This window comes from Rousettus aegyptiacus, unplaced genomic scaffold (assembly GCF_014176215.1).
Source record: "Rousettus aegyptiacus isolate mRouAeg1 unplaced genomic scaffold, mRouAeg1.p scaffold_m13_p_14, whole genome shotgun sequence".
In the NCBI taxonomy this organism is placed as follows: domain Eukaryota; kingdom Metazoa; phylum Chordata; class Mammalia; order Chiroptera; family Pteropodidae; genus Rousettus; species Rousettus aegyptiacus.
The window spans coordinates 12719112-12744976 of record NW_023416289.1 but is presented as its reverse complement, the minus strand read 5'-3'; the positions used below and the strand labels follow the sequence as shown (position 1 = coordinate 12744976).

At 37.9% G+C, this 25865-nt stretch overlaps 1 pseudogene; it reads left to right on the top strand.

Annotated features, from left to right (window-relative positions):
• Nucleotides 1–2550: 2550 nt before the first annotated feature.
• Nucleotides 2551–2669, top strand: LOC118611506 (annotated as a pseudogene).
• The last annotated feature ends 23196 nt before the right edge of the window (nt 2670–25865 follow it).

Genomic DNA, 25865 nt, shown 5'->3' with positions numbered 1-25865 from the left:
GGGAAAGCCTCAGTCAGCATGTGAAGGACCAACAGGCTCCTGGCTTGGGTAAGGACTTAAACCTTAGGTGCCTTCATGCCCTCCCCCCGCCCTGCCCCCTCCACCACACCATCTGCTAAAGAGGAACAGACTATCAGATAGACACTTTGTAGTTGCTTTCCAGAAAGCAACTCAGAAATAAAACAAACAGCAAGAGCCATAAATTCCATTTTTTAGAAATTTATCCTATGGAAATAATCAAAAGGAGCACTAAGATTTAACTATAAGGATTTTTATCACAGTATTACCTATAATATACAAAAAATTAGAACTGAAAAGATCTGATAATAAAATTATTAAATAAGTTATGGTATATTCATGGTAAGGAATTTTATTCTGTGATAAAAATTATGCCTCCCCATAAAAATAAACGAATAAACAATTACATATCCAAAGATTATTTAATGCTCAAGATATAATAAAAAGGATAGAAATATATATAACATGACCACAAATTTATGGAAATAATAATATAAAATTTTTCGAGCATTTACTGTTCATTACTTACTATAATGGTGCTTTATATCTGTTACTTCATTTAATCATTTAATCTTAACCAAAATCCTACAAAAGAGGTATTACCGTGCCAATTTCACAGATGAATAAACTGAGGCTTCAGAAAGTTAAATAACTTGCCCAGGATGTTATGATGAATACATTTCTAAATCAGATTTTAGATCCAGATCCGTTTGATATTAACCATGACAGAATGACAAAAAATTTCAAATTTTTCTTCCGTAGACTTTTCTATGTTTTTGTAATATTCTGTGATAAGTAGGGGGAAAAGGTCTCCAATAAATATTATCCTTTATGAAGCCTTAGCATGATGCTTGACTCATAGAAGAGGTTCGGGAAATCTCAAGAGTCTAACAACTTTCTGTCTAGGATAGGGTATTTCTGGTCATATATTACATGAGATTATCTTACATGGTGCACCAGCTAACCTTTTCAAAACATTATTAACCACCAACTTTTAAAAATATTAATTTGAAATATGTATATATCAGTCAAGCCTGTCATTACTTGAATATTACTGCTCAAGACAAAGCTTAAGTAGATATTTAGATTTTAAAAAAATGAGTCATATAAAGAAGAGTATGATGTAAGTACAGGTGGCCTGTCAATATACCAAAAATTGTGAAAGTGACACGTGAGTGCTAGAAGTTTGGCAAACACCGTTCTGGCATCTGTGGGCTGGAAAACAGCAGCAACCAGGTATGAAGCCCAGGAGAACTGGAGGTTCCTTGGGCCTTTCGATTCGGCACCTGAGACATTTGTGTCTTGCACACACCTTGGCTGTCCCCCTCAATTTTCCCAAGTGAAAGTTATCTGTGATCAGCAAACTCAATAAAGGAGGGCTTTGAGGTGGGAGCAGGAGACAATTTAGTTGGAAGGCCAGGCAAGGGCATTGCCTGGAAGCCAAGTGCACCAAGTGTTGGATGCTGGCTTGAGAAAACATCGGTTGTCCATAGCAGAGGGTGGCGGGACTGTAGGAAATAATGGGAGGCTTAAACAACAAAGCCAAGCTACTTATTGGCATCACTCCCCCAATTCTGGTTCCCTTTTCCATACAGGTCAGAAACTCAATGGTCTTGACCTCTGTAGCCATTTGCTTTACCTTTTTCAAGGACCTTCTTTGTTAGTCGAAGCTCTGTAGGTTCTAGAGGCACTAATACAGAGAAAACACTGATCTTGCCTTCAAGGAGTTCAAGGTCTAGATGGGGAACCAACATGTAAAAATAATGATACTATGTTTTAATTTTGAACAATGGTTATGTATAACTTCTACAATCCCTTTCCCCACCCTGCAAATAAATACTCCTGAAGTGGTCTTTTCAAGCCAAAGTGATAAGGAATAAATTAGGATGGTATGGGATAGTTGAAAGAATCTAGGCTGGGCGTCAGACATATCTGGGTTAGAATTCCATCTCCACGGCATTTTAAACTGGGGGTCTTCGAACTGGAGTTATACATATCCCTGGGCATGAAGCCTTTTTAAAGGGGGAATCAAGCTTCACATATTATCTTTCTTAAAACGAATCCGCCTAAGAACACACCAGCATCAGGGATACTGCCAGTTTCCTTGTTCCAATCACCTTTCTCCCACTTTGGGAAAGAAAAGGCAGATCATCTGAATCCTACTGTGGTGTATATTATGACCAGAGAAACTGAATTTGAATGCAAATAAAGGCAAAATTCAAAAGATTAGCATTCCATTAACTACTCCCTCATTCATTTGAGTAAGAGGTGAATTTTCAATGGAAGTAATTTTATGCTGCTTTGATCGATATTATTAATATGTAACTAATAATCATAATGCTAACTTAAGCCCCCCCAAATTGTTGATATTTAGAGCCTTATGATCATAGTATAGATTTTAAGATTTTAAGTTGCATATTATTGCAACTTAAGGGGCTTTCAAACATAAAAATATATTACATTAGAGTAATATTTGGTAGGAGATGTGGATTTCAAGGAGAAAAAGAATAATTTAAAATGTATAACTGTTTAGCGTATGGCCATGCCACCCCGAATGCACCCGATCTCCTCTGATCTCGGAAGCTAAGCAGGGTATGGCCTGGTTAGTACTTGGATGGGAGACCTCCTAGGAATACCGAGTGCTGTAGGCATTAAAAAAACTAAATAAATAAGTAAATAAATAAATAAAATGTATAACTCTTCAAGAAGGGCTTATCTGTACCTTTTTATTTTTAAATGGATGACAGTAGCTATCAAATCACTATGATATTTACATTTCATTAGATATATTTATGACAGTGAAATGACAATTTTATTTTTAAATGTTAAGATCTGTAATGTGCCAGAAATTACATGTTTTGCGTCTAATTAAATGCATGACAAATCACCCCAGAAAGTTTCCTTATGCCAATTGCTATCACCCAGCCACTAAATTTGAGTTTCAAACATCCTTAGTTTCATCTATTCTTGAAATTTATATAAACAGAATTATTTAAGTACTTTTCGTGCCTGACTTATTTTGCATAACAATATTTTTGAAATTCATCCATGTCATCCTTTTTATTGCTGAGTAGTGTTGCATTGTGTAAAAATCCACGACTTATTTATCCATTCTCCATAGATATTTGGGCTGTTTCCAGTTTGGGGCAATTACAAATAAGGCTGCTATGAGCATTCTTGTTCAAGCAAAAAAAAAAAAAATTAATACAGTAGTTCCCCCTTATCCACAGTTTTGCTTTCCAAATGGTTTCAGTTACCTATAATTAACCACAGTCCAAAAATATTACTGGAAAGTTACAGAAATAAACCATTCGTAAGTTTTAAATTGCATGCTATTCTGTGTGGTGTGATGAAATCTTGAGCCGTCCTGCTCCGTCCCACCCGGGATGTGAATCATTCCTTTGTCCAGTATATTCATACTGCATCCACTACTCACCCATTAGTCATTTAGTAGCCATCTCAGTTATCAAATCGACTGTCGCAGTATCACAATGCTTGCATTCAAGTCACCCTTATTTTACTTAATAATGGCCCCAAAATGCAAGAGTAGTGATGCTGGCAATTTCGATATGCCCGAGAGAAGCCTTAAAGTGCTTCATTTAAGTGATAAGGTGAGTACAGTATAATAAGATATTTTGAGAGACCAACATTCACATAACTTCTATTCCATTAGTGTTAATTCTCTCACTGTGCCTAAATTATACATTAAACTTTATCATAGGTATGTAAGTATAGAAAAAAAAATTGGATGTAGGATTCAGTACTATCTGAGGTTTCAGGACTCCACTGGGGGGCTTAGAATGTAACCCCTGCAGATAAGGGGGAATGACTATAAGATGAAAACTTTTAGGTGTTAACTTTAAAACGTGCAAGGGGATACACATTCTTAGGCAGCACTTTCTTTTCTTTTTCTTTTTATTGTGAAAAATAATATACATACAAAATAATGCCAAGCTGTTTTTCCAAAGTACTTGTATCATTTTAACACTGCTGCAACAATCTGGTGAACATGTAGTTATATATAAATATAAATATATTTGTAAACATTGTAAATATCATCTTTCACTCTGTGATTTATCCGTTATACTCTTTATGGAGTATATTTATGAACTACAGTGTGTAACTTTAGTGTAATTGTGTCTATCATTCTTCCCCTTAATTGTGAGGCTGTTAGTAGTTTGCCTAATACATCCTTTCCTATTCATTAGTCATGAAGATATTTTCATATAGTATCTTCTAAAAAGCTTTCGAATTTTGCCTTTCACATTTAAGTCTTTTATCCATCTGGATTCGATGTTTGTGTATGGCATGAAGTAGGGTCCAATTTCATTTTATTTCCATAAAGGTATCAAGCTATCTCTGCACCATTTATTTAAAAAAGACCTTCTACTCTCTGTAGTGCCTCCTTTGTTATAAATTATGTTGCCATAGAAGTGTGTATCTTTTTCTAGGCATATATAGTTTTTCAAAATTATTTTGATGGGATGTGCAAGCAAAAAATTCTGAAGACCACTCTACTAAACAAATTATGTGGCCTTTAGTTATATAACTTCTCTGAATTCTCTGCACTGTTGGGCGACTAAAATGGGGTTATGCAGTAAAACGGCTAGAAACTCTGACATAATAAGCCTCAGGGAGCAGTAATAATTGATTTGTGTGTGTTGTGTTTTTTCTTGTTATATTTCAAGTGCTGTGGAGTACATGGAAACACCACCTGCTTTGAGGGCAGTCGCTGCCAGAGGACATGACATTTGGGTGGGTCGTGAATGACGGTAGAATCCATCATCTCTTTTTATGACTGTGATCTGTTAGCTGTCCATGGCGCATTTCCCATGTGTGTTTTATTTACTTTACTTTATATCTTATCTGGATTAGAAAGGTCCAGAAGGAAAGGACTGTCGTGCCCCACATGTTGGCTTGTGGTGACCCCAGTAGCAGTTGCCTAAGAAGACCTAGAATTGCACTGACTTCTTGTTTGTTAGACACGTAGCCATGTCATGGCGGACAGGGCTGGGTCTCTTTAAAATTCCTGCCTCTGCAGTGCTGCAGGATTCCTGAGTTCCACCCACACACTGCTCCCTCCCCAAATCCCCGCCACTGGCCAACACACGTACACCAACAAATTCACCCACTTGCCCCCAGCACCACCACCCATGGGAGTGGCGAAATCCATACCACACCTTTTGTACAACCTTGCCTCTGAGGGAGAGAGCATAGGGTCTTGCACACACAGTAGGCACTCGATAAGCATCGGGTGAATAACAAATGAGTAACCACATTAAGATTGGGATATAGGCGCACATTACTATCTGCTGCAGTGTAGCAAGAAATGGGTAGATTATGAGGCCATTCCCAGTCCTGAGTGTGCACTGGAATCACGGGGCAGGGGTGGGATTCAGATTCCTCCTCCCCCTTCCCCCACTGGTTAGAACAGAGAAGAGATGCGCAGAAAGGAACGATTTTAAATTAACTCTCTGGGAGATTCTGGTTTTGATGCCCCGTCATGTATGGGGATGATAGAATTGCTAGACACCTGGATCTATTCTTACTTAAAAGTACCAATTTGGCAGTACTTACCAAAACTTAAAATTCACATGCCTTTGAACTTACACTTCTTCCTAGACTTTTCCTTTGCCCCGAAATATAAGCACAAAGATACTCAGTGTTTTTGAAACAGAAAAATATTTGAAACTAGGAAAAGGTGCATTCATTCATTAAACCGCTTTTATTGAGCATTGCAGGCATACCTCATTGTAGGTTCAGTTCCAGACCACTGCATTAAAGCGAGTATCGCAATAAAGAGGGTCGTAATCTTTTTGCTGGTGGAGAGTCTTGTCTTCAGTTTGTAAAAAATGCAGCATCTGTGGAGGTCAATAAAACAAAGTGCCGTAAAGCAAGGTATGCCTATATTCTCATTACCAGACACAGTGGTGAATAACAACAAAATAATAAAGTCTCTATTCTTGTAGAGATTTACATTTAGTCCATTAAAGGAGGACTGAATGAATAATTCGTGATACACCCAAGCAATGGAATATTATTCCACCACATTAAAAGGGGCAAGGTTTGTCAATATATACCACTCTGAAAGGATATTCAAGACATATTTCTAAAAAAAAAAAAAAAAAATGTAGGAAGCTTTTGAATGTATTACCTATTCAAAATCAATAAAATAAATAAAAATATAAAAACAAGTTACAGAACAGTGCATATGGCATTGTCCTATTTGTGTGTAAAATATATACATATGCATAGATACATACATATATACGTAAGTAGAAAAAATTGTGAGAAAATGTTCAAAAAAATTAATGACAGTTATCACTGGGAAGTATGATTTAAGGGGGGAAATTTTGTTTTTTTCTTTTTACCCTTTCATACTGTTTAAACTTTTTAACCTAAGTAAACAATACTTTTGTGATTTGACTGGTAAAAAAAATCCATAGAATCTTGAGAGTCTGTGAGATTTTAAAGTTCCAGCAGGGGGCAGCAGAGATTCTCAAATATTTCTGACGTCAGCAGAGCTGAAGCTTAGCGTCCACAGATTCCCAGTTCCAGGACCAAACACTGGACTTGGATCACCAGATTGTAAAGGAAACAAAAAGCAATACCGCAGAAAGCTTAAAATGCTGTAGGAATTGTCATGACAAAACATTTTCTCTCGGCTCTTTATTGACATTTATGCATTAGTTTAAACTGCCTTTCCTTCTCTGCTGCTCAGTGTTCTTATTCATTAAAATCAAATGGTTTGACGAGTTAATCTTAAAAAGTCTTTTCCAGCTCTAAAATTCTATGGCTTTAAGAATCTAAATCAGCATCAGGAAGAAACAAGCCCCAGTGCCCTCTGAAATTAATTGGCTTATCAAAGAATCTGCTTTACAACCCTTAGCTGATCAAGATGAATTATTACCGGTTTATCTTTAGAATAGATCAAAGAATACTTTTTTGGAGGGCGGTAGTGGTGGGGGGGGGGGAACAAGGATGTTAGTATTTATTTAATTTGCTGATGGAGAAAAAGAATTCTCCCACTCTATAAATGTTTAGCATGTGTATAAAGGTTGTAGGTCTGGTGTTTAGAAATTACACACAGGCTTACGAAAGAATCTTTACTGGACAGGCCAAATTAAACAGCAGGCAGTTGTAGAAGAAATAAATACAAGTTAACATTTAACCACAGGTCCCTGTTCTTGCTGCTTGGTCTTTCTCAGTAGGAGGGGCCTGAGAGGGTCAGCAGGCTGCTGGCTACTCTAGTGAGACCTGAGCTCTTCTGAGACCTCACCCACCTACCACTTTTGTAAAATATATATTTAATATACATTTAAGTATTTAATATTCATAGGTAAGCATATGAATCATTAACTATTCCAGCTATTATTTCGTGCCCCAACAGCAGTTCTCTTTTTGCATATAACCCTTTATAAATTGTAAATTTTTTTTTCTTTTAACATTGGTGTAAGGTCACACGGCTAATAAGTGGCTGAAGCAGGATTCAAATTTGTGACTGGCTCTAAGACCCTCACACTTGACCATGGCACTATATGAAATGCGAGTACTCACTTCATCTGCTTGTGATTTGGAAGAGGTTGAATATCGGCAAGAGTAATTGGGTATAAGAATATAAAGTGAATGATTATTGTGTCCCAAAGCCCCATCTAAGCACTCACTATGCGCTAGTCTCTGTTGAGTGCTGGGGTTGGATGTCAAAAGGATGAAATAGACTTGGTCATCGCACTTTAAGAAACTTCTGGGCTTTGGAGGAGTGAGGAGCTGACGCGTAAGCAAACATAACATATAAAATAATAAGGAAACACAAATGAGGAAGAGGAAATCAAGCATAGCAGCGTGGTTACATCCATGGACTGTGGACTCCAGATCTTAACTATGGGAGCTCTGAGCCTCAGTTTCCACATTTGTAAAATGGGCATAGCCTCTAATATATGTAATTGCCGTGAGGGTTAAATGACTTAATGCATTATTAAGTTGCTTAGTATTGAACCCAGCAGATGGAAAGACATTAAAATGTTAGTTAATAATATTGTTTCATGAAGCTAAGCAAAATCAGAATCGTGCATACAACCACCACATTTCTGGGATGTCAACACCCCTTTCTCAAATGATTCTAAATATCCCAGCACCAAAGACCCATTTCCTTGAGATTTATTCTTCTCCCTTTTGATCCTACTAGAATGTCTCCAAGAAAGAATGATGTGGCAAAGGGACCCCAGCACAGGGAAGGGGAGCTGGAACACTGAATGAACCTCGTGACATGCAAATCGAGAGAATTAACCTGGAGTGTGTGTTAGAAAATTGCCAGGACCTATTTCCTGAGGTTTTCATTCTGCTCCAAATTGAATTTCATTACATACTTTACAAATATTTTAATGTAACTATACTCTTCGGGAAGGTGTCACGTGAGTTTATCCTGCAATCATTTCCTTTCCCAACTAGCTTATTTATTATTTTCTCCCAAACACTGACTCACCTCTTTCATCCTTAGCATGTCAAGGACAATTGCTGAGATATGCTACAGTGGCTGCCCCTTGCAACTTCTGAGTCTTGACGTGAAGGCTTGTGAGATCTTTCATCTGAAACTCTCTGTCTTCTGACAGCCATACATAAGCTAACATCTCTCCTCTAAAAACCACCTAAAAACTCACCTCTTCCTGGAAGCCTTCCCTGCTGAGTTCTTTACTTTTGCCCTCTGTTCCTTGCCGCGAATGGCAACTGGGGTTGTTGGAATGTAACCAGGGAAGTGTCCTTACATCTTTGTTATGTGTGGAAGTTCTGGTTCTTCCCATGGGAGGCAGCATGGATTTGTGAAGAGAGCAGGGACCCTGGAATCTGGCATGAATTCATACAGCAGCAGCTCTCCTGAGTTCTCAAATTCCTTTTGGCTGTCCTTTGTCACCTTGGGACTGCTGTTCTATTCTCGCGGGTTGTCGCCTTTCATCCTAGCTTCTCCAGGCCGCTGTCCCTTCCCCTCTTCACTTCTCTCCAAGAGTGGAGAGAGGGCCCCCTTTTTTAACTTCCCAAAGCACAACTGAGACCCTACTGTGTGCCCCACCATTTACCGTAGTGTCATCATGTGTCTAATGGGGATCATTATAGGCTCTTTCTCACGGAATTCTTGTAAGAATGAAATGAGATCAGGCACTTTTACAAAACTTGGCATTCAGAAGTATTGTGGCAGAGACTTTAGACTGGTTTGTTCAAAATCCATCCCAACCCCATTCTAGCCTGCTTCCTGGACCGCAAGGGCTAGAAAGCTAACATTTCTCAAACCCCCTTTGCAGCTATGGTTCTGTTTGGGATTTAGATTCTATTTGTGTGAGACTTTAGAATTATGAGTTATGTGGAGGGAGAAGCAGGTGTGAAGCATCCATTTTGCTGGTGCCGATTATGGCAGAGGCAGCGTGATCCTGAAGCCAGCAGCTGTGGCGGCAGCTTAGCGGTTCTAAAGCTTCTGGATGGTGGCAGAGACTGCGACTTGCTTGTCAACCAGTTCCCCAGTGTAATTTTAGAAGTGTAATTTTATTCCTGGATGTTTAAGCTAGAGTCTATTTCTTACCTTTCCTAATGATTCCGTGAGCTAGCCATACCCTTTAACAAATCCCTTTGTGCCTAAATTAGCAAGCAAGGAATCTGCTGTCTGCAACCAAGAATACTGACCAATACACAAGTGATCAATAAATGTGAGCTGTTACTATTCTTTTAAAAACGTTGTTGAAACCTTGGTAATAATACATTTCAGAGAAGAAAATTTAAAACTAGCTAGTAGGTAAGACTATGTAAAATGATTTATAGAGTAGCATTGTCTTGTAGAGCTTTCTTTAATGATGGCGATGGTCTATGTTCACACCCACTGTGCAAACATATGCGGCTATCGAGTGCTCGAAACGAGGCTACTGTGACTGAGGAATGAAACTTTTAATTTGATTTGATTTTAATTAGCTTAAATTTAAAATTAAATAATCCCATGCAGTTGGTGGCTACTGTGCTGGATGGGACAGTGCTGGAGGGTCTCAGCCCTACCCTTCCACAAGGGTCTTTCGCAGCCATCTCTCTCTCTCTCTCTCTCTCTCTCTCTCTCTCTCTCTCTCTCTCTCTCGCCGAGAAACTTCTTCAATCCGTTTTTCCTCAAACTCCGGTCTCAGACCGCATCTTAATAACCTCCACAGGTGCAACATGCCCACGGCAATGACAACTTTCATATAATAACCTTAGTTCTCATTGTCCCCAAATTCCAGTTAAAACTTGCATAGGCTTTTCATTTGCACAGTCAAAAGCTCACTGAAGTGTTTTTGCTAAAATGCAATCTGTCTCAAAAGGCAAATCTTACCCTTTGCTTAGAGGAAATAAAAACACATTTTTTGTATTAAAAAAAAAAAAAACATTTTTTCTATCATTTCTAGATTTCGAGTTTACAAAAATATTGGTGTACTGTATCAGTTAGACAAGTGATTCTCAAACTTTTCTGCATATTAAATTGCTATAATAAAGTAATTTACTGTCAGCCACACTCCAGACCAATTAGATTAGAATTGTGGGAAATGACTAAAGGGAACTGAAACTCTTAATTTTTTTAAAAAAGAAAAATGTGCTCTTATATAAACTAGTAATTAAAAGTTAATAAGAATATACAAAAATACTGGTAGGAATTTATTTATTTATATTTTTAATTTTTATTATTTTTTAAAATAATGGTAGGATTTTAAAAGGGATAATTTATTGTGAGATAAGATAAATAATCATAAACTTATTATTCAAAGCCAAACTTTTTTTTTCCCCCACTTCGGTTAACTAGAGGCCACAAGGAGACCTTTAGTAATCATAGAGTCATCATCTAGAATACAGACATTACCAAAGAATGCAGATTTTGGGCAGACTCTACTTCCATATTGCCACTCTCACACATTCTGTAAATTAACCCCAATAATAAACCATAAGTGTTTTATAGACTTTCCTCCACATACAACCGAACAAGTGGACAATCCAGGGGAAGCTGGGAAAAAAGACAAGAGGTGTCCAAGTTCAGTGTCAGATGGCCCCTTTATTATGTTCTCTATCCCTCCACTTCCCTACACACAGATGTTCCCTGTGAATGAACTTGGCTCTGTGTGATTCATACCAGCATGGGATGGTCCCAAAAAATTTGAAGAGAGGAACTCACATTTCCTGAAATGATTTTCTCTTGACATTAATTCAAATTTAGGAAGGAGCTGCCTAACTCTTTTATAAATACCCGTGAAACATATGTGACTCAAGACTGATTTTATTTCCTTCTGTTCTCTCGGTACCTCTTTTATCTTTCCAGAGTGATTCTATGACTTCGGTTCATAACCGCAGAGAGTGACAGCTGGGAGCTAGCCTTTTCCTCTTGCCCTGATTAAAAAATGGTAGGGCGTAGCCCACAACTCGAGGTCCCAGGTGCTTGGAAATACTGCCAAATACTTCTTCCAACTTGAAAAAATATGTAATTATATCCATTGATTCTGGATTAGGTAACACATTCAATAATTTCAAAACTCAAACTGCAAAGAGCATAAACTGACATTCGTTCTTCTATCCACATGCCCCACCTTCCCAGTTCCCTTCCCCAGTGCTACCAGTTTCTGCTGTGTCTTCTCCAAGACAGATATCTTAAGCATATTTAAAAGAACACATTGATGTTTTCTCCCTCCCCATTTATTCTTTTATTCTACATTAATGATAACATACTGTACAAATATATTTTTCATTTTTTTTTCTCTCTTGCCACTAGAATGGGAAGGGATTTTATTTTGTGTAATGTTGTCTTCTCAGTATGCAAAGTGGTGCCTGGCACATGGTAGTTGCTCCATAAATATGTGTTGAAAAAGTGAATGAACACACGCTGTTCTGCATCTTGCTTTGTTCACTCTGGAGATCATCTCACCTCAGCACAGAAGGAACCTTCTCTTTTTTTCACGACTGTATAGTGTTCCATTGTCTGGATTCTTTGTGGTTTATTTAATCAGATCCCTACTGATGGATATTAGCTTGGTTCTAATCTTTGGCTATGAAAAATCATCCTGCCATTCATATCCTTGTACAAACATGTCACACATAAATGCAGAATAGGTGAGGTATGAGGTACATTTTGCCAACTTAAAAAAAAAAAAAACAAACAAACATCTTGCCGCATCTAAATAGCAGTACTGCAGTCTACCCAATGTGGCAGTTGCTTTAAGGCCAGTCTAGGGAAATTTGTCATTAATGAAATTGTTCTAGTTAGGCCTGAATTTCTCCCTTCACTTATTCCTGCAGTTTAACAGGAAAAAAAGCACACAGTTTGGAACAATACAGATGAATCTCAAAAACATAATACAGAAAGAAGAGTACACCAAATGTGCATACTGTGTGATTCCATTTATGTGCTGGTAAATCAGGAACAAATAGGACGACGAATCTATAGTTATAGGAATCAGAGCAGCGGCTGCCTGAGGTCGAGGGGCCCTGACTAGAAAGGGGATCTGTGGCAGTTTCTGAAGAGATGGAAAAGTTTATATTGTGATTTGGGAGGAGGTTACATGAATGTTTGCAATTACCAAAACTCATTGACCTGTACACTAAAATGTAGACATTCTATTTTATGTAAAATATACCTCAATTTAAAAAATCTTGAAAGAAGTGGGCTATGGTGGGGGGCATGTTGTGCTATTATCTGTAGATTCCAGTCACACTGGCCTTTTTTCAATTCTCCAAACACACTATGCTTTTCCTCACCCGACAGTTTTCTTATATGCGGTTCCCACTGCCTGAAACACCCTTTCTTCCCTCTTACCAACATATAACCATACCCATCCACTCGTACACACACACATGCATATAACATCTATCTTTTTATAATTCACTGTGTATCAAACTACATACAGCATACAAAATGGCTGGAATCATATTGTTATAACCTGTGTGAATGACTTTGCAAAACTCAGGTATAAGAAATTGTCTATTTTTCAATTTTGGTGTACTTCAGGTGGTGGGGGGTGATACAATTGTAATCATTTTTTTTGCCACATTTGGTCTCCTAATATTAAAGTGTCTGAATTAGGAGATTCAGAAAAATTGGGAAAGGGCCTTTGGTTCAAACAGTATCCCTGAGACGCTCATTGTTCTGTGTGGTTTACTCAAAGAAAAAAGTCTCAGATTCAGTGTCAACCTCAATCACCAGGACCCTTTGGGAGAGTCCTAAGACTTAAATGGTATTCAGCCCTCAGTGTTCCTGGGGCCACCAGCCACCTCCATTCTGCTACTACCTTCTGGGGCTCTCTGTGAAATTGGGGTGGGAGTCTCTGTCACTCTGGAACTTGCCCTTCCTCCTTTATCCCAGTGAATTTGTACTTAAAAAAAACCATCCTGTGGCGTTCAGGTGGGAGAGAGCCAGAGGGGCCTTGGGGAGACCAGTTAAAGCTGACAAGTCCCAGGTTGGACTCAGCCTCAGCTTCTATTAACTAGCAAATGGGAAAACTAAGAAAGAAGAAAGAAATATATTTTTTTCCAAGCTTCTAAGAGTTTTGCAAACAATTAGAGTAATTAAAAGTTCTCAGAAGTAGCCGATGGTGCCCTTTTCACCAAGGGAATGTGGGCCAAGCATGATATATTAAAAGAGAAGGAGCTGCTCTATTGAAGTTAAAAATAATCTCCTGTCACATGGCTAATTTGTTGGAATGCAGCAATTAAAGGGCTGTGAGCAGAGGGAGAGCTGGAAGCAGCTGGGGAGCTCACAGGCAGAGTGCATGCCCTGGGGACTGTGTTTGCAGAGACAAAAAACAGTGTCACAGCTGACTTAGGGCACCTTATCAGAAAACCCACAAAAGGGGCAGGAAGGAGGAAAAGTGAGGTCGATTTGAGCTGTGACCTTTGGGCTTATCAGACAGTGAAGAGATGGGTCAGGGCTTGTCACCTGTGCTCCGGGATGCTGATTCACTCAGCAAGGATGAAGGTCTTCCAGTTCCCCCTGCACTGTGAAAACCATGCCTTTGAATCCATTTCAAAGGAACACATAACCCGAAGGAGCCCTTTGATCCTAAATCCATGGGAAAACCAATCTATAAGGTCTTGAGAGGAAAAACTCAGGCCAGAAATACAAATCCTAGTTTAGTGATTAGAGATTTTAAAAAAGTTTTTGAAATTTTAGAAAATAGTTTTTGGAAATTTTTGTTGAAAGATTGTTTTAAAAAAGTTAACTAGTATAATATTTGAATTTTCCAGAAAGGCAACAAGCTCAGAGAGACTGATTTGCCTAAAGTCACTTGACCAGCAAGTGACAGAAGCTAGAGTCTAACTCAAGTCCTTAGATGGAGAGGAAGGACGAGGTGGTTAGAAATTGCAGGATTCAGGCAGCCCCGACTGTGGACCTGGCTCCACCAGCTGTCTGACCTTCTCACCAAGTTCCTAAACCCTCGGTCTCAGTTTTACCATCTTTAAATGGGAATAACAGTAGTACCTCCCACCTAGAATTGTTATAATGCATGTAAAGTGTTTAATGTAACATTTAGCCTGAGTAAATGATTTGAAAATGTTAGCTGTTATTATCCCATAGCTTTTTCTACACCATCCTGCATCAAAATTCCTGGTGCCTTTTTGCAGGTTAACTTGCTCACACATCTTTGGTTTGGGTGGGATTCTCTTTCTCTCTTTTCCACTTCCAACTCTCACTTATTATACATAAAGGAAAAGAAAACTAGTCCTCTTCTTCTAGCATTTCCTGCATTCTAACACACCCATGTTACTTGTTTTCTTTTAAACTATGTGCCTTCCAGACTGTGCTTTCAGTATGGTTTCCAAGTTTCTGGCAAGCAGAAATGGTGCCAACATAAAGAAGCAAGTATCGCTGCCCCAAATGCAGTAGCCAGCTCTATCTGAATCTTTGAGAATACTTGATCAGTTTTCAAGTTTATAATGGGCACCACTAACAGAAGGGCCCCTGCACATCCAGTGGGGGTTTGGGTTTCTGAGCACCCCTGAGAGTGAAGGCCAAGTTCTGAGTGTGTGCATAAATTACAAGGAACAGAAACCTATTTCACATTAGTCTGAGGGGGAAAAAAAACAAAAAACAAACAAACAAAAAAAACAAATTAACCATACGACGAGTTTTTATTATGACTAGATTCAAGGGTTCAACAATGTCCCCAGGGCTCATCTCTTCTTCCTTGGGCTCTGTTGTTTAGATTCTCATTCCTTGGCAGACAAAATAGCGTTGGAGACCCCGGAGCTTTACTTTTTTTCTGGTTTAGTATTCTTCAAATACTAAACCTTAGTTCTCTTTCCCTAATTGGCTGCTTTAAATCAAGTGTCCATTTCTGAAACTATGGGGGTCAGGGAAATGAGCTTCTCTGATTGGATAGATCGGATCACATGGCCCACTTGCAAGCGAGGGGCGGGCAGTGCATATTGATTGGCAGCCCCACTATCTTCACATATACTAGAATAAGAACAGTTCCTCTGAGGAAGATGGGGGTAATGAGACCGGAAGAAAGGGAAAGGCTGGCAGATATCAACGGTTAATATTAAAGTATGGCACTTATGTGCACTTTTTCTGAGGTGATGGTTTATAGTTTGCTTCATATTCTCAAAGTGCTCTGTAATCCAAGTAATGATAACTTTTGGAGAGGAAAAAGCTTTCTATTTCCTTCCTGTAGCGGGTCATCAATTAACGCTAAGGCTCCAGGCTCCTCTTTGGTCCTTTCACCTTCTGCACTCAGGAAGGGAGGGCATTAGGAGAAATTGGGCATGAGTCGCCCAGTATCTTCCTGTTCCTGGTCCTTTAGGGTCAAGATCCTGGGAGGGAGCACAAGTTCTCCCTTTCCATACGTGGAGGGTGCCCTGGTGCACGGCTGCCTGGGACTAATGGGAAAGTCTGTTTAATTAGGATACAATGAAACCTCTTGGGCGGGCACTCTCAGCAGCATTCTCCAACCTATTCCCTATCAGAAGACAATCCTTCTCCTGACTGCCCAGACCCCCCGTTGATTCAGAGCCATGTTATTTATCGAGCCCCTTCTCAAAAGTCAACAAGAACCACCAATTTAGAACGTCAGGGACCCACAGATTCATCCTCTCCCTCTCCCCTTCCTGGCAGGGTCCCCGGTGGGAGGAGCTGGTCGCCTGGGGAATCCACAGGGATGGTGGAGGGGGCTAGAGCAGGCCCAGAGGGAGGTAACGAAAATGACAAAAGGCAAAAACGCTAGATTTACAACAGCAGGTGAGAGGAACTGGGATTATTTCATGTGGAGAGGAGAGAAAAAACAACGGAGGGGTGATTTAATAGTGGCCTTCGCCAGAGCCATGCTGAGGGTGTGGCGTCACTGGTATTTTTCCACAGTCTCACGGTGACTACTGGATCAGAGTCACATCTATTCCCCACCTCTCCTGTCCCCCTTGTGTCCTCCGTGCCCACCTCTTGGAAAATAAATTGTCCCACTTTCATGGAGAGATGCAGGAGTTTGGAGCACACAAACCAACTTCGACAACAACCACCAAAAATCATTTTATTCTTATTTCTTTTTAATTACAAAAGTAATCACAATCTGTGGAAAGAACTAAAAGATATGCAAAAATATAGAGGTGAAAACTGAAATCAACTATTATTGTGCAGCCTTTTTCTATACATATTTTAATTTTTATTATTTATCTTTTAAATTTTTATTTAAAACATTTCAGATAAAATAGCAGCGTATAGTGTAAAAGATGAAAATAGTACATTCTGCTATTTCTCTTAATAGTATGATCTCTGTGTACTATTAAATGTAATATTTTTTGTTGCTGCCACTTCCTTTTCTCTCTCCTGGCCTTACGAATGGTTGACATTAATGGCACTCATTTGAGAGGAAAGTATTAGTATTACGACACCCATTTTAGAGATGAGGCTCTCAGGCTTACCCACAGCCACATCCAACTTCTGCCAGAGTCCCTGGGGGACAGGAACAATTTCCTAACAAAATAGACAGCTTTATTAAGAAAAAGGGGTAAAAGTGGCCTCCATAAACCAGGTTTCTTGGCCTTCCTTCTCTATCAGAAATACCCATCACATCGCCCTTAGCCACACTAGCCTCCCCGCACCAAGATTTTGATTCTGGGAACATATACCTTCAAGTGAACAAAGAGTCAAGGATTTTTTTTTTTTTTATCAGCAAGGGAATTATTTTATTCAATGTGTTTCCTTACGTGAATTGAGACAATAAGGGGGGGAAAATGAGAAGAAACGAAAGGCCAGTTATTCAGGCCATTTTTAATGAATCACCCCCCAATGTCATTGCCCATCCCCAGTCAGGAAAAGCTTGAGTTTTTTCATGCCAAGAAAAACAGAGGGCAGGAAGAAACAAATTACGACCTTGTTTGTGTTTTGTGTCTTAACTGTTTGATTTATAGACCTTGATTCAGTGATTATGGATGAAAGAAAATATCTCAGTGTCCCAAACCTAAACTGAACTAAGCTGAGGGTGGGTCTCACGTCCACTGCTCAAAGTCAACACAAAGTTAAAATGCTTTAAGAATAAAGTTTCAGGGTTAGGGGCTGACTATAGGCATTCTCAGCCCAGGGGGGTAAGGCTGAATTCCTTTCCCACACTCCAATCAAAAGCCTCTGTTTATAAACTGTTTAGAAACTTCTTTTTTTTCGCATTTCAGAAGCTGGGCATTTATCTATTCAACAAGTAGTATTAGGTACCTACTGTTTGCCAAGCAGTATGTCATATACTGGGGTGCACATACAGATCGATTAACACATAATCAGAAAAATATCATGTAGCCATGAATTCTATGGAGAGAAAGAAAACAGAATGCTATGTTAGGAGACTGGTAGCCACCTAGGATGAGTTGGCTCATCTAAATCTCACCAAAGGGGTGACATTTAATCTGAAATTAGAATGATAAAATCTGAATGTGAAGTTGGCTAGGTGACCATTCCAGGCAGAGGGAATATCCCCTCAGGTAGCTCAAGCTTGGCATATAGAAGAAATAAAGCCATCTCAACTCAAAAGAAATTCTTGGCTATTATGATTATTTTTCAAGAGTTGATCTAGACAGGAGGTTGATAATTCCTTTATTACTCTTAACTATAGAAAGCAATGTTTGACCTCACGTATGAGAAGAGAAATGCAAGTCAAAACTACCATGTAATACAATTTTTTAAACTTTCAGATTGGTATAATTCAAAAACTTTGGTAGCACACTATTCGTGGGTCTGTGAGGAAAGTGGCATTCACATGCATCACCAGTGAGGATGTAAATTGGTACAATTGTTAACACTACAAATGCATATGCTTTTGATCTAAAAGTCTCGTTTCTTTTTGTGCATGTGTATAATGACGTAAGGTCAAGGTTATTAATGACAGCATTGTTTGTAGTTCCAAAAGCCTGGAAACCCAAATCTCCATCAGTAGGAGACTAGTGAAATTACGATACACTCACACCAACCTGAATACTACACTATGGGAAACTACGCAGCTGTAAAAATAAACGAGAGGCTCTTAGTAGCTAAACATTTCTAAGATGTCATAAAGTAAAAAAGGCCAAGATACTGAACTGTGTATTTATTGCTACCTTTAATATAAAAACGAGTAAAACTAAGCATAAATATCTATATTTACTTGCATTGGCATAGAGAAACTCAGAAAAGATAAACAAATAACTTATTAAGTGATTATCTGGAGTGGGTGAGTAAAAGGGGATGGAAAGTGGGTGGAAAAGGTTGGCAAGAAACTTTTTATTGAGCTGTTTAAATTATTTTTGTTTTGAATAATGTGAATGTATTAAAGACTTAAAATATTAAATTTAAAAATTGTCCTCTCTACTATCCTTTATCTTACTTTATTAACTTATCACTGAATTCATAGCCATTGTTTACTTCTCCAGCCACACCCTTGAGGAAGTTCCTACTTAAATAAATGTGGATGATGGTTAATAAAAAAGTACATTAATGCAAGCAAATTATATCTAATAAATCTTATTTCGAAAACATTAGGAGGAGCTTTCTATGCTTTGCATCCATAACAGACTAAAGGCCAGTGACCAAAGACAAATTGGAGCATTCTGAGGGCAAAACCAACCTAAAGGAAACTTTGCGTTTATGAAAACATTATGATTTTTCAAAGTGGCCTTTTGTCCAGTAGACTGTAGTAAAAACAGTGACACTACTTAGTCTCTGTAGTAGGTTATCTTTCTCAAAAAGAACCCCTTACACTATAAAGAACTTCAAAATGTTAATGTCTTTTCACATCCATCCTTTCATTAGCTCCACATCTGGACATAATGTAGCCTTTCCTTGTTTTAAATCCTCCCTTTTACCCTTCCTCTAACCAGTAATCCAGACTTCTAACACTATATCTCAATTTGTTTTTTCAACAGCTTTATTGAGATATAACTCACATACCATACAATTCACCTGTTGAAAGTGTACAATTCAGTACCTTTTAGTATAGACATAGAGTTGCACAATTTTACAATATTTCGCCTCCCAAAAAAGAAACCTCGTACCCATTGTAGTCACTCTCCATTCCCCCAATGCTTTCAAGCCCTGTGCAACTACTAAATCTACTTTTTGTCTCTATAGATGTACCTCTTTCATATAAATTTCAATAAATGAAATCGTACAGTATGTAGTCTGTTGTGATGGATTTCTTTCACTTAGCATATTTTCAAAGTACATCCATGTTTAAGCAAGCTATTTTTATTGCAGAATAATATTTCATTGTAAGGAAACACCAAACTACTTATCCATTCGTCCATTGAGAGTCATTTGAGATGTTTCTACTTTTTGGCTATTATGAATAATGCTGCTACGAACATTTGTGAACAAGTTTTTGTGTGGACTCATGTTTTCATTTCTCATGGGTGTATACCTAGGATTGGAATTGCCAAGTCACATGCTAAGTCTATGTTTAACTTTGTGAGGAACTGCCAAACTGTTCTACACAGTGGATGCTCCATGTTACATTTGTACTAGCAATGTACAAGTGGACCAGTTTCTCTGAATACTCATGACACTTGTTATTGTGTGTGTGTCTGTGTTTTTAATTTTGACCATCCTAGTGGGTGTGAAGAGGAATCTCATTGTGGTTTTGAGTTACATTTCCCTGACAGCTAATAATGTTGAAAATCTTTTCATATGCTTATTGACCATTTGTAACTTCTTTGGTGAAATGTCTGCTAAAATCTTTTGTGCATTTTAAAATTGTGCTGTATTTTTATTGTTCGGTTATAAGTGTTCTTTATATATTCTAGATACAAGTCCCTTATCAGATACTGGCATACCATGTTTTATTTTGTTTCACTTTATTGCACCTCACAGGTATGTTTTCTACAAATTGAAGGCAATACCATCCGCCAACAAAAAGATTACGACTCTCTTTACTGCAATACTCACTTTATTGTGGTGGTCTGGAACTGAACCCGTAATATCTCTGAGGTATGCCTGTATATGATTTGTAATTATTTTTCTCCTAGTCTTTTCAGTTTTAATGGTCTCGTTTGCAACACAAACATTTTTTATTTTGATGAAGTCCAGTTTTTCTATTCTTTTGTCATTTGTGCTTTTGTTGTATTTGTTTTGCCTGTTTTTGAACTTTGAATAGGTGGAGTAATACTTTTTATTTTTTTCATGTATTATGCTTAAGTATTTGATCAAGATGAAGTTTCTCCTGGTATATGGATATATAGCCAAATTATTTTTTTCCAGAAAAAAATTTCTAGAAAAACATTATTTATTATTTTGTTTCAGCTATAAAAGTCCCCCTTTTCCTCACTGATTTGAGATAACATTTTTGTTACATATTCTGTATTGTGTATTTTCGGACTTTCTATTTCATTTCATTGCTCTGTCTATTGATTACACACACTGTTTGTAAGATTTTATGAAAGCAGACATCCTCACACACTGTGGATGGGTATGTAAATCATTATATCCTGTATGAAGGGAAATTTGCTAATATCTTTGGTCCAGCTCTTCTCACTTGTGGGAATATGTTCTATAGATAAAATTGCACTTGAGCAAATGACATGTACATTCACTGAAGCATTGAGGATAATGGCAAAAGACTAGAAACAATCCAAATATATATTATTAAATGAAATAAACTGACATGGCTATAAATGTGGCTATAAAAAAAAGAATGAGGAACCTATCTCTAAACTGATATAGAATGATCTTAGGGAGACATTGTTAAGTGAATAAAGCAATGCGCACAGAGTATATATAATAAGCTACATTTTGTATAAAAAGGGAGTGGTGTGGAGAGGATAAATAAGAAAATAAAGTTATGTGGTGGTTATTTTGTGGGAATGAATACACACACACACATATTTATACACACATATATTTTCTTCTTAGAACATGTGAATGTATTTATTACCTGTTAAAAACAAACAAACAGTGGAAGGAAGAAAGGTGGGTGTGCTGAAGTCAGGAAAACTGACCCAGCGTAGAAAGTATGCTTGTCAATGGATGTTTGCCTAGCTTTAGTTTCTTTCACTTCTAGAAACCGGGCTAGTCTGGTGGGAGTTGGGCTCCCCTGGCATAAGATTCAACAGGATGGCCTCAGAGGAATCTGCAGAAGAGGTCACTCAACAGGCCAGGGAGATCTGGCTGACCTGGGGTTGAACAACTCTAGGAGGCTTGCAGCCAAACCCTCCCTGAGGGCATGACCTGTAGGATATGGGCTCCTAACTTTGCTAACTTTGAACCAACTCCCCGAAGCCTCTCTGACACTGGATGGCCTAAACCTGGCCTCGGGAAGGGGAGAGTGATGGACTGTGATGGCTTTAAGAGTTTGTCTTCCTTCTGGCAGAACAGAATAGGTCACTAGGGTATATAATACTTTGAAAAGGGCAAGAACAGATTTCAGGGACTCCTCATTGTAGTCCATTCCTGGAATAGAATAGGGGAACTCCTCCACCCCCCAAAAAGAGTGTGAGAACACAGGAGGTATGTTTGATGTCTGCAAAAAATGGGGTAGAATCCTTGTTCCTTGCTCTATTCTCAAGGAGCATGTGCACTGTTTTCCTTGACAGTTTCCTGTTCCAATTTTACTAGTCATACAAAAGCAGTAACATGTACTTTCAAGGTAAATAACAATTCCCCTGGAACCGTTTCTTACACACTTATCCCACTGTTGCCTGAGATAAATTTCAGAGCACACACCTGAACAGCAGCGGGGAGAGGATTTTCTGATATGTAAAAAACAGCAAAAGTAAAGTGTTAATGTTGAAAATGTCTTATGTAGTAAGTGTCATCTTCCTCTTAGAAAGTAAGTTTTCTTTAAGAGCTGGGTCTCGTTTATAGCATCTAGAAATAATAACTCCAAAATAGCTGGCATTTCCTGAGGACTCTGTGGCAGGCACTGTGCTGAGTTTTTTTGTTTTTTTGTTTTTTTAATATTCATGTTGATACAGTACATAGCTGTAGTTTTGTAGTAAATATTTTCTCAAAGAGCTTGAAAAAACTATTAAAGACATTAAAGAACAAATTACAGGCCAATATTTCTCATGAATATAGATGTAAAGATCCTTAAAAAAATAGCAGCAAATTGAATCCAACAATAAATAAAAAAGACCAACATCCTAACCAAATGGGATTTATCCCAGGAATGCAAAGATGGATAAATTTTTGAAAACAATTCAAAGTAATTCACTATATTAACAGAATAAAGGAGAAAAATCATAAAGTCATCCTAATAGATACAGAAAAAATATTCAACAGGATTTAATATTCATTCATGATTAGAACAAAAAAAAAAACCCTTGAGGAACTAGGAATATAGGGTAATTCTAACCTCTACCTGATAAAGGGCATCTACTGAAAAACCTGCAGACAACTTCATATTTAATCATGAAAGACTGAATGCTTTCTTCTTCTTCCTAAGATTGGGAACAAGGCAGAGATGCTCATTTTACCATTTTTATTCAGTGTTGTATTAGAAGTCCTAGCTAGTGAAATAAGCCAAGAAAAAAAAAAGCACATAGATTGGAAAGGAGGAAGTAAAACTGCCTGCTAGCAGATGATATGATTGCTACATTTATGTTTATTCTAAGAAACCTAAAAACAACTACTAGAACTATAAGTGAATTTAGCAAGGTCATAGAATACTAAGTCAGTGTACAAAATTGTATTTCTCTATTATAGCAGCAAGCAACTGAAATAATTCAATTTATAATTAGCATAAAAACCATAAAATATTTAGAAATAAATTTAATAAAATATGTAGAAGTCCTGTATGCTGAAAATTACAAATTATAAAAAAGATTTAAATAAATGTAGCAGTATACTGTGTTTGAGGATCTAACACCTAAGGTTGTTAAGATGTTCATTCTCTATAAATTCATCTATAAACTCTTTTACAGAAATTAATGGGTTGATTTTTTAAATAAACTTTTTATTTTGGGATTTATTTTAGATTTACAGAAAATTTGCAAATATAATAATAGAGTTCTTCTACACCTTTCACCCAGCTTCCCATAAAGTTAACATTTTATACATACTATAGTACATTTGTCAAAACTAAGAAGTCAACAGTGGTGCCTTACTGCTAACTTTATCTGGATCCAATCCACATTGCATTTAGCTGTTGTGTCTCAGTCTTCTTGGGCCTGTGACAATCGACAATTTCTCAGTGTTATCTTGTCTTTTTGTTTGTTTTTTAAATGAGTTGGATTGTTTTGAGGAATACTGGTCCAGTATTTTGTAGAATGCCCCTCAGTTGGGGTTTGCCTAATGTTTTTCTTGTGCTTGAAGAAGTTTGCCATAGCGGTGCCTTCCTCATCACATACCAACAACCAGAAGATACATACTATCAACATGATTTGTATCTGGCGATGTTAACCTTGATCACTTGGTTCAACAAGCTGATTTCAAAATATATGTATGGAAATACAAAGTATCTAGCAGAAACAATTTCGAAAAATAAGAGCAAAGCTGAAGGATTTACATTACCAGTCTTCAAGCCTGACTTCAAAGCTATAGTAATCAAAATAGTGCAAAATTGGCATAAGGACAAATCACTCTAACATAATAGAAATTTCAGAAAAAGACCCAAACTTATATGGTCAACGGATTTTCAACAAAGACATAAAAACAATTCAACGAGGAATCGTGTTTTCATCAGAAGGTATTGGAACAGCAGGGTATACACTTGGAAAAGAAGAGATTGAGAAAACTGCCATGTTACCAAGTGTGTGAATGGTATGGACAGGATGCCAAGCTAGAACTTCTGGCTATCGTGTGCTTTAAATTATGAATATAAATTTATAATCAATACATTTAGGCCACAATATTTTTCTGAATCACATTCAATTTGAGTCCATACTTTTCAAAAATGTCAATGCTGCGGGGAAAAAAAGGCTGAAAAAATGTACCTGATTAAAGGAGACTAAGGACACGTAAATAAATGCATTGCATGGTTCTGGGTTGGATCCTGGATCACACGACACAAAAATTCTACAAAGGACATTATTATAATTGCAAAGTGATATAGATAGCATGTTACATAATAACTTTGTATGAATGTTAAATTTCCTGAATTTGGAAATTTGGGGTCATGTAAGAATATATTCTTATTTTTAGAAGATACAGAATTATTTGGAGGTAAAGGGTCGCAATGTCAGAAATAGTTTGACATTAACATTAATAAACATATGGAAGAAATCAAATATAGAAAAGTATTAAAATTGGTGAATTTAAGTTAGAAGTATATGGGAGTTCATTGTATTATTATTTCGACAACTGTTTGAAATTCTAAAACAAATTTAAATATTGAGTTATAAAAACACTTTAATTTGAACCTAATTTCATTTACCATGATGGTGACAAATTCAGTCTCAGTCATTTACAGGGGTGTTCTTCTCCCCAGGTGTTTTACATGGTGCAAAACATTCCGGAAGGGCCCTCTATCCTCAGTCCACATTGGTCACTGAAAGATCTGTTGCAGAGCTTACAGCCTCCGCAGTGGAGCCCAGGTATGTCTTCTAGTTGGGAGCCCTGGTACGAGAGTTCAATCTCCCTGAATGTACCATGTAGCGTTTCCCTTCTAAGGTCCTGTCACCTGCCCAGGTCCCTTTGAGGAAGATTATCACTGCTGCTGGAGTAATCCCAACCACACTCTCCCCAGTCTCAGAAAGCCTGCTTTTGCTTTTGTGGTACTCCAAATATATTTGTCCGACCTTTCCTGTTGCTGAGTGGTTCTTCTAGGCTATAATCTTAGAGTTTTTAAAACACTATTGGACTCAGTTTTCTAGAGGTGGAGGTAAATGCCGTGTAATTGTGCTAATTCACTGTATGAGAGACAGCTACTATGCTTCAAAAAAAAAAAAATGTTCAGTGATTCCCAAAATTACCCACCGATCACTTACATCAGTGTCATCCAAAATAGTGGATAAAAATGTTGATTTATTGTTCTATATCCAGACCCACCGGACCTGAATCTCTGGAGGGGGACTAGGAATCTGCTTTTCTTTTTAGTGTCTTAAAACAATGTTTTATTTCTCATGATCCTTTGGGCTGACTGAGCGGTTTTGCTTAAGTGTTTGCATTCAGCTGACAAGTTAAGGAGTGGGCTCAGCTGAGTCGGCTTAAATGGCTAGTCTTTTTAATCCCAGGCTTCTTCCCTGGCTTCATGATCTGCGGGTACTGTTCTAAGACGGTGAAGATGGAAACTTCAAGGCCTCTCGAGGTCTAGACTTCTAACTTGCGCAGCACCACTTTGGCCACAATCTATTGTTCAAAGTAAAAAGGCAAGCCAAGATTCAAGGGGAGAGACTCCATGTCTAAACTGGAGGGAATCTGCATTTTTAACAAAGCTTCCTCAGGTAACTCATGCACACTGAGATTCAGTTACTCC